The sequence below is a fragment of the Ambystoma mexicanum genome, chromosome 13 (genome assembly GCF_040938575.1).
Source record: "Ambystoma mexicanum isolate Mex_15411 chromosome 13, UKY_AmexF1_1, whole genome shotgun sequence".
NCBI lineage: Eukaryota > Metazoa > Chordata > Amphibia > Caudata > Ambystomatidae > Ambystoma > Ambystoma mexicanum.
Window position 1 is genome coordinate 62,604,688 of NC_090938.1, and position 14,246 is coordinate 62,618,933.

A 14,246-nucleotide genomic window follows, 5' to 3' on the forward strand; every position below is an offset into this window, starting at 1 on the left:
GGCAAGGCTAGTGCATTCCAGTGTTTGGTGGCCACGGTAGGGAAGCTGAGGCCTCCTGCTTTTTGTAGTCTGAACCTGGGTGTAGATAAACGGTATGAGTAGGTTTGACGGGGCGGGTCTGGTACACTGTGGTTTGGTGAATTTTCGTGTTAGCTATTTAGGTGCGGTATTTGAGATGCATTTGTGAGTTATAATAAGTGTTTTAATAGAATGCATTCTCGAACAGGCAGCCAGTGTACGTTTCTCCTAGCTGAGGAAGTATGGTCTCTTTTCGGGATGTTTAGAGCTACTCTTAGTGCATTATTATGTATGACTTTACGTTTTGCAATGTCACTGGAGGTAGGCCCAGCAAAGAGGGCGTTACAGTAGTCTAGTCTGGAGACTATCAGGGCTCTAGCAATAGTGATGCAGCTGTCCCCAGAGAGGAACGGTCTACAGGCATTGATATGTTTTGTGGTGTATATGCTGCAAAGAAGGAGATGGCGTTTACTTGCCTCGTTAGTGAAAGAGAGGAGTCGAGGTACACCCCCAGAGTTCATACTTCTTTGGAGACTGGTATGGTGATTCCGTCAATGATCAAAGACTTGTATTATCTATCCAGTTTATTTAGTAGTGGCTGTGAGCCAATCAGAAGCAGATCTGTCTTGTCATCGTTGGACCGTCCAAGTCTGAATGGATTGGTAGATTGAATTCAGCACGTTGGTGGCATTGTCATAAGTGCCTGAGATTGGCGGGAGGATCTGGATATCGTTGTATTAATACTTTTTTTTTAAAACAATTTTATTGATTTTATTCAAACAACAAATAACAAACCAAACTCAACATACAGTGGTTACATATCTTGCTCGTAAATACACATAGATTTTTACTGTTTCGCCCACTGTTTTCCTCGTCCCACCCCCCTCCCAAGCCTACTGTCTCCCATTGTTAGTCTCCACCTCTTGTGGTGGGGAGACCTCTCCCTCCTCGTTTATTGAATCATCATCACTTGGTCCATCATACGTGGGCCCAAATAGCTCTGCTATTAGCTGTCTCCAACCCTCTAGGGCTCTGGCTTCACCCTCTGTCTCCTTTGCACGCTTCCTGCCATGCCACTGTTTCTGCCTCCGCCCACTTCTGCAAGTCCCTCCACCACGCCTCCACTTTGGGCTTGTGGCACGCTTTCCATCCCATTGCAATCCTTCTCTTCGCCAATACATATGCAGATCTTTCAGTTTGCTCACATGTTTAAGCTTCCGCGGTCTGGGGAACCCTCCCAACAAACAAGCCTACGCCGTATCCACCTTCATGCGGATTCCCTTGTCTTCCATTTTCTGTGCTATATCTCTCCAATATTTCGCTATCTATGGACATGCCCAGAACATATGCACCATTCCTGTGTTTTCTTCATTGCATTTGGGACACACCTGGCTTCCAGCATTCTTAAATTTAACTACCTTTAATGGCATCAGATATGCTCTGTGCGTTATATACAACTGTATTTGTTGCAGCCTAGCGTTTCTCGACACTTTCTTATGATACCCCTGAGCCCTTTCCCACATCCCGTCACTCATCACATCTCCCACTTCCTCCTCCCAGGCCAGTCTAAGCTGCACCACTTCCTTGCCCACTTGAGTCATCATCATCTCGTGCACTCTAGACGTTTCATGCCCACCTTCCGCAATATCATATATCACATCTAATGTGGTGTCCGGTTCCTCTGCCAGTTCCACTTCGGACCAGGTATCTTTAATTTGTTGCACCATCCTATGATATGTAATATATTGCCCAGTGCTCAACCCCGTTTGTTCCACCAGATCCTCAAATTCCAGTATTTTCCCCTCTTGCCACACAGCCCCCAGTGTTGCTATTCCTACTGGTTCCCAATACTTCCTAATCATTAACCTAAGTTGCTCTTCTGTTCCCGTCATTGTAACCAGTGGGATTTGCGGAGAGCACAGGGCCGGCTTATCCATCAACCGGCACGCCCTCTGCCACATCCCCCACCCAAGACCCAACATCCCCGGGCGACCTCTTAGCTCCCGCTTGGGTAACAATATCATTTCTCTCAAAAATATGGGGTGCAATCTCTTTGATGCAGCTTATGTTCTAAGGTGGGCTCAGCAGAGAGCCATTTAGCTACATGTTGCAACTGGCTCGCTACATAATATACTTCCCAGTTTGGTAATTTGATGCCTCCTTTCTCATGCAGGTTTTGGAGTTTCCATAGGGCTACCCTGTTCCTCATCCCGTACCATAGGAATTCCCTGCATATACTGTCCAGCTTAGTAAAGAATTGCCGGGGTTTGCAGTATGAGATGTTCACGAAGCAATGCAACAGTCTGGGCAATGCCACCATCTTGAGCATTGCCCCCCGTCCCATCATTGCTAAGGGGAGTTTTGCCCAGAACTTCATGCTGTTTTCCAGTTTCTGAACCGTTCTTTCTGTATTATGCCTATGTTCGGCTTCTACTGTATGATGTAGATCTATCCCAAGATACCTAAAGGTTGTGGTCTCCCACGGTATCTGGAGTACCGGCAAATTCTCCGCCAAGAGCCCTCTATATCTGCCCAGCGGAAACACACATGATTTACTTGGGTTCACGGCTATACCCGAGAGTTCAGCAAACCTATCTATCACTTCTAATACATACTGCAGATTTTCCTCTGGGTAGCTCAAATACAATAACATGTCGTCTGCGTATAGAGAAATTAAATGTGATGTTTCCCCAACAACAATGCCTATTTCGTCATATTGCTGTCTCAGATAAATCGCCTGGGGTTCTAAAGCCAGAATATACAACATGGGGGACCAGGGGCATCGCTGTCTGGTCCCCCTACCAAGTTGCCACCTTTCAGAAATCACAGTTCCTGTCTTCACTCTCGTAATGGCTCGCTATATAGAAGTTCTACCCAGTGAAGATATCCTGGTCCCATACCATAGCTGGCCAGTGCCACCTTCAGCCAGGGCCACTTGACCGAGTCAAAGGCCTTGATGGCATCCAGCGACACTATCGCCATTTCACTAGTGTTCCTTTCAGTATGTTCAATCGCACAATGGAGTCGCCTCAAATTATTTGAAATATTCCTATTTGGGACATATCCTGTTTGATCAGGGTGGATTAATTTGGTTATGACCTTTTTCAATCTGTTTGCCAACACCACTGTTAAAATCTTACTATCTTGGTTTAACATCGATAGGGGTCTATAGGAACCACAGTCACTACCAGGTCTGTCGGGCTTGGGGAGTGGTATAATAACTGCTTCGCGCAGCGATTCCGGTAGTCTCCCAACTTCATATGCTTCGTTAAGCATTTCCAGAAGTGGGGGGAGAATCTCTGCTTTATATGCCTTATAAAATTCACTCGGGAGTCCGTCAGTACCCAGGGTTTTACACGTGGGCAGCTGCCTCACCACTTCTTCTAACTCTTCTAGAGTGATCGGGGCATCTAGCACCTCCCTCTCTTCTACACTAATTTGGGGTAGCCCAATATCTTCCAATATGTCTCTTATTTCCCCCCTCTCGCTTCTCGTCTCCGTACAAGCGTCTATAGTAGTCTACAAATTCTTGGTTAACCCCCTCCTGCGTATCCACTACATCACCATTATCTCTCACCATTGTTCTAATTGGGGGCCTAGGAGTCTCGTTTTTATAAAGCCATGCCAGGAGTCTTCCTGGTTTGTCACCTCCAGCATGTTGTCTTTCTATGTACTTTTTATAATTAAGGTTACATAATCTCTCCCAACATCCTGCACATTTCTGCTGCAGGCCCCTTAGTGTTACTGCCTCGTTCTAATACCCTCTCCATTTCCTTCTCATAGTCCTGTAATTCTGTCAGAATCCCATCCTGCAGTCCTTTAGACTTGGCTATAGCGATTCCTCTCACCACCACTTTAAAAGCTTCCCAGAGTGTGCCCGCTGTCTTTACACTGCCAGTATTTATCTTGAAATAACTTATTATTTCCTCTCGCAAATCCTCCCTAAATACGCTGTCTTTAAGAGCTTCTGCACGCAATCGCCATGTGGGTATCCTTCCCCTAGGGGGTCGGTATTGCCATGTTAGCAACAGTGGCGAGTGGTCTGAGAGGACTCTAGCTTTGTATTCCACCTGCGGTATTTCGGTCAGCAACTCCTGCGTGTCAAATATATAGTCCAATCTTGTATGTAGACCCTGTGGGCCCGCATAATGTGAATAGTGTCTATCCTGCGGATGGCATGTTCTCCATGCATCTGTAAGCCCAAACTCCGCCAATAGAGCATGTACTGCCTTTGCAGCCAGGGTGGGTCTAACTATTTTAGTGTCTGATCTATCGATGGTGGGGTTCAACACACAATTGAAGTCTCCCCCCCACAATATGGCCCACCCCACGCTGCCACTGAGCTTACTATACAGGGTCCTAAAATACGCAGCTGTATCTTGGTTCGGAGCATAAGTATTCACAATGCAGATCTCTCTGTTTTCCACCATCCCTCTCATAATCACCATCCTACCATCCGCCTCTACCTGCGAGCTCAGCAACTGAAACGGAACATGCAGGGCCACCCATGTGATTACCCCTCTTGCATAGGCGGAGTATGTTGCCCCCCACCATTGTCCCTCTCCATTTTTTCCGTATCACTTTTAGTTTGTCTTTCGTTAAATGAGTTTCTTGTAACAGGGCTATATCCACTTTCTGTCTGCGTAGGTACATCATTACCTTGTTCCGCTTCAGATAACTATTGAGCCCCCTAACGTTCCAAGTGACTATCTTAAGGTCCCCCATGGTTCATTTTGTTTCCCGTGAAGTGTAGGCTTACCCCATAACTCTACCCCAACTATAACAAACCACAGCACACAACCCCTTCCCTCCCTCCTCCCCACCCTACCCCAACCCCAACAGTTGCCCAGCTCCATCCCTGGATCTCAGGCTCCCCCGCGTTTGGGCCTACCCTGGTACCTCAGGCAAGACCCCAGCAGGGCGTCACCGCACTATCGGTAACCTAACTAAACTCTAAATGGGGGATGTACAGGTTGGTCCTGCAAGGCTCCTAGTTAAAGCCTAAATCGCAATATTCGCAGATCATGAATGTATCTCATCCCGACAACACCATTCCGCGGGCTACTTTAGTGACTATATTCAAGTCCCATAGTCTTAAGTTCTGAGACCCCCTGGTGCCCCTCTCGTTCATTACTTATCTGCGTCACCTCCTTCTCCTGTCCGAACGTCCGACTCCTGGGGGCATCACTGGGTGTCGAGCCATCGCATGGCTTCTTCCGGAGTTTCAAAAAACAAAGTTCTGTGCTTATGAAAAACCTTCAGTTTGGCCGGGTAGAGCAGCATATATTTATGACCCGCTTCTCGCAATCTCCTTTTGACTGCCCCAAAGTTCATTCTGCTCCGCTGCACCGTCAAGGTATAATCCGGGTAAGCCGTTATGATTGCCGAACCTCTCTGTATTGTCCCACTTCTGCAGAAGTGTCCAAGGATCCTTTCACAATCCCTGTAATTAGGTATTTTAGCGATCACCGGCCTAGGTGGGCCTCCTGGCGGCGGTCTCCTCGTTAGGGCCCTGTGCGCCCTTTCCACCGCAAACCCCTGAGACAGCACCCCTCCAGTGATTTCTTGTAGCAACATTGTTTCAACGAAATCCATGGGGTTTTGGCCTTCCGATCCTTCTGGTAGCCCAACAATACAGATATTATTTCTCCGGCCCCGCCCTTCTGCCTCCTCCGCTCTGCTCTCCAGATTACCCACTCGCTGTACCAGGGCATGAAGCTCCGACCGGTTAGAAGCACAGTCCGCCGTGTTAGGGCCCATCTCCTTCTCGAGGTTCTCCGGGCGCTCCGCCAGAGATCATACGTCTTGTCGTAGCAGATTCACATCCTCCTGCACTGCCCCGACCTGGAGCTCCAGTGCTGTTTTTAGTTCTGCCACCGCCAGTTCGAGCTTGGCCTCCCAAGCCGCTTTCAAATTGGCGATCGCTTCGAGGACCTCCTGATTCCCGGCCATGGTGGCCCTGCTCCCAGCTTGGGCTTTGTCTTTGCTCCTGGCTCCTTCCGGGCCTGGTGGCGTCTTTGTGTATTCCTCTAATGTGGGTTGCTTACTCTTCATTCTTGGGGGTTTATTAGACATGGCGCTGTGCCTATGAGTCGTGAATCAGCCCCTTCACCCGTGGTTCTCAGTCCCAGCAAGGGTGGGTTCTCACTGTCCTCAAAGGGCCGGTGGTATCTGCTAGTTCCTTCGATCGTCCACACTCCGTTCAGAGCACTCCCCCAGCGTTTTTCCTTTTGCTTTCCTTCTTCGCGGCCACCCGGACTGGGCAATGTGATAGTTATTTCGTATCCCTAGCGATTTTCCTCTGGTGTTGTCGAACGGAGACAGCTCCTCCGTCTCAGGGGTGCGTCCCTCGGGATCTCTTTGTTCTCGTCCGCGGCCATTTTGGTGCCCTCTCCGCGGCCAACTTCTCAGGACAAAGTAACGATGCGGCCGTTTCTCCGCCCTAAATTTGCAGTCAACCTGCTCATACTCTGCTCTGTATCTTCCCACGCCTGCACATACTTTTGGACCACCACTGATCCAAAAAATATGCGTTTCTTGGTCGGATCAAGTTGTCGGATCACGGAGCTTGCAGGGTTTCTAGCCTATTCCATGGCTGCCAAGCCTCGCCCCCCTCGTTGTATTAATACTTTGTCAGAAATAGCCCATCTCAAGTCTTACTAACATGAACGTGTTGCCATTCCCAACGTATTGCGAATCTCACTTAACAGAACACCAAGTGAGAGCCTTCCTGTGCGATTGCCTCTCAAGGTCTTGACAACATAAGCAAACGAGCTCATGGTGATTAAAGCCCCCTGTCCTCCTCTTCTTCCATTCTGGAATCAGAATAATGAAGAAGTGGCCTTTCAAGGGCAACATTCGCAGGCCGCAATTAGGTTACGTTTGTTGTTGCATAGGTAAAGCACCATTACTGAGGAATTTGAATATTTTTTTAAACATGGGAAGTCCTCACTCTCTCCCTCTTTTTATTTTATTCTGACCCCTTACTGTTTTTTTAACACATTTTGCTTGTTCCCTGAAAAATGAACAAAAAGAATGCAAATGTATGGGTGCAAATGCATCGATGTAACTACATGTTACTATACAGGAAGGATCTACGTGATTTTTCCATCGCGAAAAAGTCTACGATGGAAATGTTTGCATGGGAAATGTACGCACTACAAATGTTCGTACATTTCCCATGTGAACATCCTATAGAAAACCATACATACATACACCCGCACCCACACTCACAACACACCCACAATATACCCACACCCCCACCACCCTACTTACCTTTCCTTCCTTCGTGCTATGTCCCTGCAGTGCTGGTTCCCTTTCACTTCCGTGATCGGGAACCGGCGCTGCAGGGTCCTTTTCTTTTTTTTTTCTTCTTTTTTTTTGGGCAGCTACAGGGCGTCCCCCGCAACACCCTGCTCACTATACTATACAGCTTTTTCTTTTTTTTAAATCTTTTGGCGGGGGGCTAAGCGGGTGTCCACCGCAACCCCCGCTCACTGTACTGAGCAGGGTATTGCGGGGGACACCCCCCAAACCCCATACCGACCTCACCGAAACACCTACACATACCACGAAACTTTTGGTAGTTCGAACTTTTCGTGGTGTGTGTTTTATGTCTTTTGGTGGGGTCAGTCCTTTTTATTCAGACATTTCGTCCGAAATCTACAGGACACATTTCAACCATGGCAGCCATGACAAAGCTTCCCGAGCTCTGCTATAGATGCCCACATTGAGGGATCATCCGCTAGTCTCCCAGAGGACATTCCATGTGGGCCTCAGTCAAAGTACCCCAAGTCACCATTTTCACAGAAGAAATGATTCCTAAGTTGGGTGAAGCACAAACCAGGTACACATAGACCTACACAATTGCAACACCACAACATCGAAGGGAAGACAGAGTCAAAATGACACATACGGAGACGCAAGCTCCCCTTTAGTCCATTGCCTTGTGGAATTCCTTAGTCGGGGAAAGCAACAAGACCTGAAATCTCAGCAGACTTGCACTGTACAAAGGACAGGGGGGGAGAAAGAGCAGAGAATAGGCATATCACCACCACCCAGCAAGAAACCGCTGAGCATTGAAGGAAAGAGCATGAAGTGAAATCAATTATGCGGTCATCGTCGAACCTAGTGCTGATCAAGACACCGAACCTGCCGCTAAAAGGAAAGTACATGAAAGAGAAAACTGCAACACCTCACTTCAGTCTGAATGCAGCACACCCAGGGGAACTAAAGCTCTCTCAAGGTAGATCCATGAGGTGCATCAAGGATGCTCCCCTTTAAGAAGGGGACGGATATGCTGCAGGATCTCAGTCTCCCCCACACCCAGGCTTCGCTCGCTTCCTGTGCACCCTGCCCCACTCCTCTGCCAGGCTCAGTCCATGATCCGCCTTGCAGTCACCCAAAGCCCTCCTGCCTGGACATACGTCCAATCCTTAGACAGGAGCAGCCTGAACTGCGCAATGGTGGAGGCGTGGGCCAGTGGCGGTTGGGGAATATTTAATGAAGGGGGTGTATGCATTCTCCACTAATCATCACAAACCAAACAGGGAAGGGGAGGTTACCCCAAAAACGTGTTGGAAAATAAGGGGTTCAAATAGTGCATTTTAAAGTTCACATTCTGTGAAAAACGGGGGGAAAGTCCCTCTCATTTGCAATTGGTTCTGTGTGGAAACATGAAAAAATTCAATAAATGCTGCGTGACCAAAGCACACAAGCTTGTGTTTGTCCAACATGGTCTTTATTGCCCCAGTAAACACACACACAGGCACGCACTCTCGCACAACCTTATGTTGTTGGACCTGGAGTACAAAGTATAGAGAACCCAGGGCAAATAAGCCACCAAACGTCCAGGATTGTCTGAGCACACTCTCAAACCCTTCATGCAGTCAACAATACATTTCATATTTAATCACAGTTATCTAAATCTGTTTTGGTACCCCAACCCAATTATCACAGCACTTTCCTTCTATGTGATATTCCGAATATTGAAGGCTGTACAAAAAAAAGACAGTTTTTCTTTTTTTCAGGCTGATTTTGTGCAGCCTTCAATAATCGCAACTATCACTTTTTGGGGGTGGGGAGGTATTCCACCCCTCCTTCCCCGAACCCTCCTGGAAAGCGATTCGCCTGTCCTCACCCTTTAAATCGGGGAGGGCGGAATTTCACTCAGTGAACTCTGATTTGCTACCCCATCCCCCCAATAAACACAGACAAATACCTGTCACGCACACAACTCCCGTCTTCCACTACCCAGTCGTGTGTGGAAGGTGCTTGACAGTTCGAGTTAGAAAGACCGCTTTGAGCTGTCTCACCTTCTAAAAAAAGTCTTTTTTATTTTCGGGTAAAAAAGCCCTTTTCCCTGAGGACCAACAGTATGGGCGCTTGTCAGCGCTATTGCCAAATATCCTTCCTCTACTGCATCCCCCCATTCTTGTGTCTGTAGCGGTGTCCCCCCTTACTTTGCCACTTTGTCATACAATCACTTCACCAGACATTTGCTTTGTCATACATTCACTTCACCAGACATTTGCTTTGTCATACAATCACTTCACCAGACATTTGCTTTGTCATACATTCACTTCACCAGACATTTGCTTTGTCATACATTCACTTCACCAGACATTTGCTTTGTCATACAATCACTTCACCAGACATTTGCTTTGTCATACATTCACTTCACCAGACATTTGCTTTGTCATACAATCACTTCACCAGACATTTGCTTTGTCATACATTCACTTCACCAGACATTTGCTTTGTCATACATTCACTTCACCAGACATTTGCTTTGTCATACATTCACTTCACTAGACATTTGCTTATACGTTCACTTTGTCTGCATTTTCACATTCTGAAGATGGTAAAGGATGTGGTTGGAAAATAGCGTAAGGTCAGGTTTGGGGTCAAAGGAACACCAGCGGGAAGAGTGGTGGGTGGAAGAGAAGGGGGGTCCAGGTGGACTCCCTCTGCAATTACGGTAAATGTCTGGCGAAGTGAATGCTGACATGCATCCAATTTTAGCATCTATTTCCTGCTTTCCAATCCTCTTTGCCTCTATATTCTATTATTATTACAATGGTATTTATTTAGCTCTGACTTAGTTTCGAGAAGCAACGGAGCGCTTTACAGAGGTATACACGAGTACAGATGCTTTACGGAGCGCTTTACAGAGGTATACAACAGTACAGATTCATAACCGAGCGCTTTATAGAGGTATACAACAATACAGATACACAACAGAACGCTTTACAGAGCGCTTTACAGAGGTATACAACAGTAAAGATGCATAACACAGCGCTTTATAGAGGTATACAACAATACAGATACACAACGGAGCGTTTTACAGAGGTATACAACAGTACATATGCATAACAAAGTGCTGCACAGAGGTATAGACCAATACAGATACACAACGGCACGCTTTACAGAGCACTTTACAGAGGTATGCAACAGTACAGATGCATAACGGAGCACTTTACAGAGGTACACAACAATACAGATACAAAACGGAGCACTTTAGCGAGGTATACAACAATACAGATACACAACAGAGCGCTTTACTGAGGTATAGAACAGTACAGATACACGACAGAGCTCTTTACTGAGGTATAGAACAGTACAGATGCACAACAGAGCACTTTTCAGACTTAACAACAGAGCAGATGTACTTTACTTTACTTATAACGCACAGCCATAAACCCGTAGGTGTGAGGGCGCAGACAGAACATACTGGACATGAAACATTCACGGACCGAATAGCAGGCGGTATGCCAAGGTCAACGACCCAACCCGGATCCAGGAAGTAGTAAGCTTGCCTAACGGAACAGCCAGGTCTTGAGCTCGTTTTTAAACATGCTCAAGGACAGGGAGCTTCTCAATGCTATAGGCAAGACATTCCATAATGACGGTCTGATACAAAAGAACACCCCAACCTGAACTTTCTTAGTTTTACATCTGGGCACCCAGAGGAGATTTTGGTTGCTGGATCTTACAGTTCTGTAGCTGGGTTTTTCCACTATGTGTTTTTGTAAGTATGCCGGCATGGTCCCCATAGGGCACTTAAAGGTAATCACGAGCAAGCTGAAGGTAATGCGCGCCTCAACTGGAAGCCAGTGTAGGGCCAGACGAGATTCTGTTACATGAGAGCGTGACGAGAGTCCTGTTACCACTCTCACTGCGCCATTTTGAGTCACTTGGAGTCTGTTAATAGTTGCTTTACTGGCCCCTGCTAGGAGGCCACAACAATAGTGTATTTTGGAGCCAATTATTGCGCGTGCAATTGTGTCCACATTCTCTTGAGATATATATGGTCTCTGATGACCAAATAGCTTAATATAATATGTAGCTGAGGCGACAGTGCAACCTACATAGGCTTTCATATTAAGAGCCTGATCCAGCACAGCCCCTAGTATTTTCTCTTTGGGGAGTGTGGAAATGTCCACATCCCCCAACTGAAAGTGTATATATGCTAGGTCTAGTTTCGCAAGAATTCCTACTGAGCCGACCACCATCAGCTCTGTTTTGCCCGGATTGAGTGCTAGGTTGTTCTGCATCATCCAACACTCAATTATGGCACATTCCACCTCCTCCAACGCCATCACAACATCAGATGCAACAGTGGGTAGCCTAGAGAAGAGCCAAGGAAGCAATTGATTCCCTGTAATGTCTTGAATCCCATGGTTATATTCAAACATTACCAACCAATCCAAAATATCAAGCTTAGCCTCATACATACCAACAACTTCTTTAGGCATACAGGGTCTCTGAGGACTGGAAGACCTAGAAGACTCTGGGAGAGAAGATTTTCAATATACAATTTCTTCATTTCTAGTGCATGATTCAACTCCATTTCTCTGAGCTTAAGTTCTTGATGTTTTTGTTCAGTTTGAGCACTGATACGTTTGAATTCCAATTCAAGCCTTGTCTTTTCTAGAGCAATGAATTCAGGACTGAGTGTAGGACCTGATGGGGTCTCAGTGGACAAAGGTAGAGGTTTCTGAGCAGGTAGAGGGGCTGTGAGGCCTACATTTTGAGACTCATCTGCCTCATCTAACTCATCAATAACATCAGAGTTTGGTTCTGATACATTATCATTCTCCACAACATTTTCCACATTTGCTGGTGAGGTAGGTATTTCAGACCCACTCCCAAGACTTTGTTTCTCTAACAACCTTTCAATTAATTCTCCTTTAACACAGAGATTCCTTTCTCTACACAGATTTTTCAGATAATCCACAGTGTAACTAAGGAGGGTCTCCTGACTGTAGCTTTCCATATCAGACATGATTAAAATTGTCTTTTTAGTGAGGTTTAGCCTTATGATTAGTTGATCCAAGGTAAAGCAGCACTCTAAGTGTAATTACTATACTTTATCCTCACCACTGTACACCAGTGTTAGGCAGAATCATATGCAGTACCCTTTGGGAACACCACATACAATTAAGAGTACTAGTGCAAGTACAAATTCACCTTTGGTACAAGCCCGTACTACACAGTAAAGTGGTAGTGATGGCTGAGCAGCCAGACTTATCTCAAGAGTAAAGTGAGCAGTATCAATAGTTACACAAAGGACAGCAATTACTATGGTTCAAACAAACACTGACTCAAGGTTTCTGAGTAAAAGAATATACATTTATTTACACATCAGTTATACAACATTTTACTATTATCAAGCAGTTGAAAAATCACAATCTTAATACACTACACCACACCCCATAGATTCTGGACAAGTTAAGTTCAAAATTAATTGTGAGCAAAATGGCACTCCAGTAATTAAAAAGGGAGGGAAAGACAAAGTTAGACAAAAGTTGAGCAGTACCAACAAGTAAGTAGCAGGGCAATCTAGAAAAAGTAACTACAATGAGGAAACCAAATCAAAAGGCCTGGGCCAAAGTCAATGGACCAGAGTCTTTGCAAAGGATCACACAGTTCAGAGTAGTTTGCGGTTAGGTCTTTGCCAAGAGTTCAGAACAAAGTTGGTTGGATGAAAAGATACTTTAAAGAATAGAGGACAAGCCCTCGGATTGGCAAAAGATTTCAAACACTTTTACCACGGTCGAACGGAACGAACGACCAGATTTTAATAGTACCTTAAATGAAGAAGGAGGCTGTAGCTGAGGCAGAAGTTCCTGGCAGGTCCTGCAGGCTCACGGTTCCTGAAGCAACTGTCGGACTGACATGAAATAGGAAGACTGGAAGGTCCTGCACTGCCCAGGGAAGAAACCAGCTGCGGAGCAGAGCAACAAATAAAAGGTGCGTTCCTTAAAACCCAAACAGGGTCCGAGCCTCCTGGCTATCCGGTTCACTGCAGCTGTGAACAGCAAATTCGACCAGGAGAGGGAGGCCTTGCTTGGAGTTTGGTGAACTGGTTGGTCCCACCAGTTCAGGGGAAGAAGATTCCTTGCAGATCTTCTCTGTCGTCGAAGTTTAGAGATTTGGACCCGCAGCAGGGCTTCACCGGGAGGTTCAGTTGTGGTAGTGGTCCTCTTCTTTCAGCTTCTCTTCGGTTCTCTCGATCCAGTGGCGACACTGCCTTCCTAGTCCCAGAGACCTACTTTGTATGCAGTTTTCCCGCATTCACACAGCCTAGCTGTCAATCACACAGCAGGGTGGCTGTACTGGCAGGACAGTCACCTAGCCAATCAAACAGGAGTGCGACTTGGGTTACCAAGGGAACACATGGCAGGGGTCCTAAAACCCCTCCCTCACATCCTGCCTACCCAGACATTCAGGTGCCTAAGGAGGGCTTGTGTGCAGAAGCCTGCCAAAGGACGGTGAACAAAGGAACCAAAACCTGGTTTGGCGTGCAGAGTAAAACACGAGAAAGACTTTTACAAAAAGAAATGGCGAATAAACCTAGCCGTAACCAAATTAAAGCAAATGTGGTCCAGCGGGTTTAAGTTCGAGGCTACCAAGATAGCCTAAAACAGTACCAAGGCTATTTAAATAAACCGCGGTAGGAAAAATATGGTAGATACCACTGCCACCAGCCAAATCTTAATGAAAAGGGAACAAAACAATGTTCCATGAGAGACAGACAAATCCAGCAAAGCTGCTGAGGGACTCAGTAGGTAAGGGAAATTAGCCATTCTGGAGAATTCTCCTTAACACTCCTCATCTGTAATCGGTTTAAAATTAAATATGGGGCTTTCCTTATCTCTGGTAAATGTTTTACCATCAAAGAGGACCTCCTTAATATATATTGAGACTTTTTTTAATAGCAATGC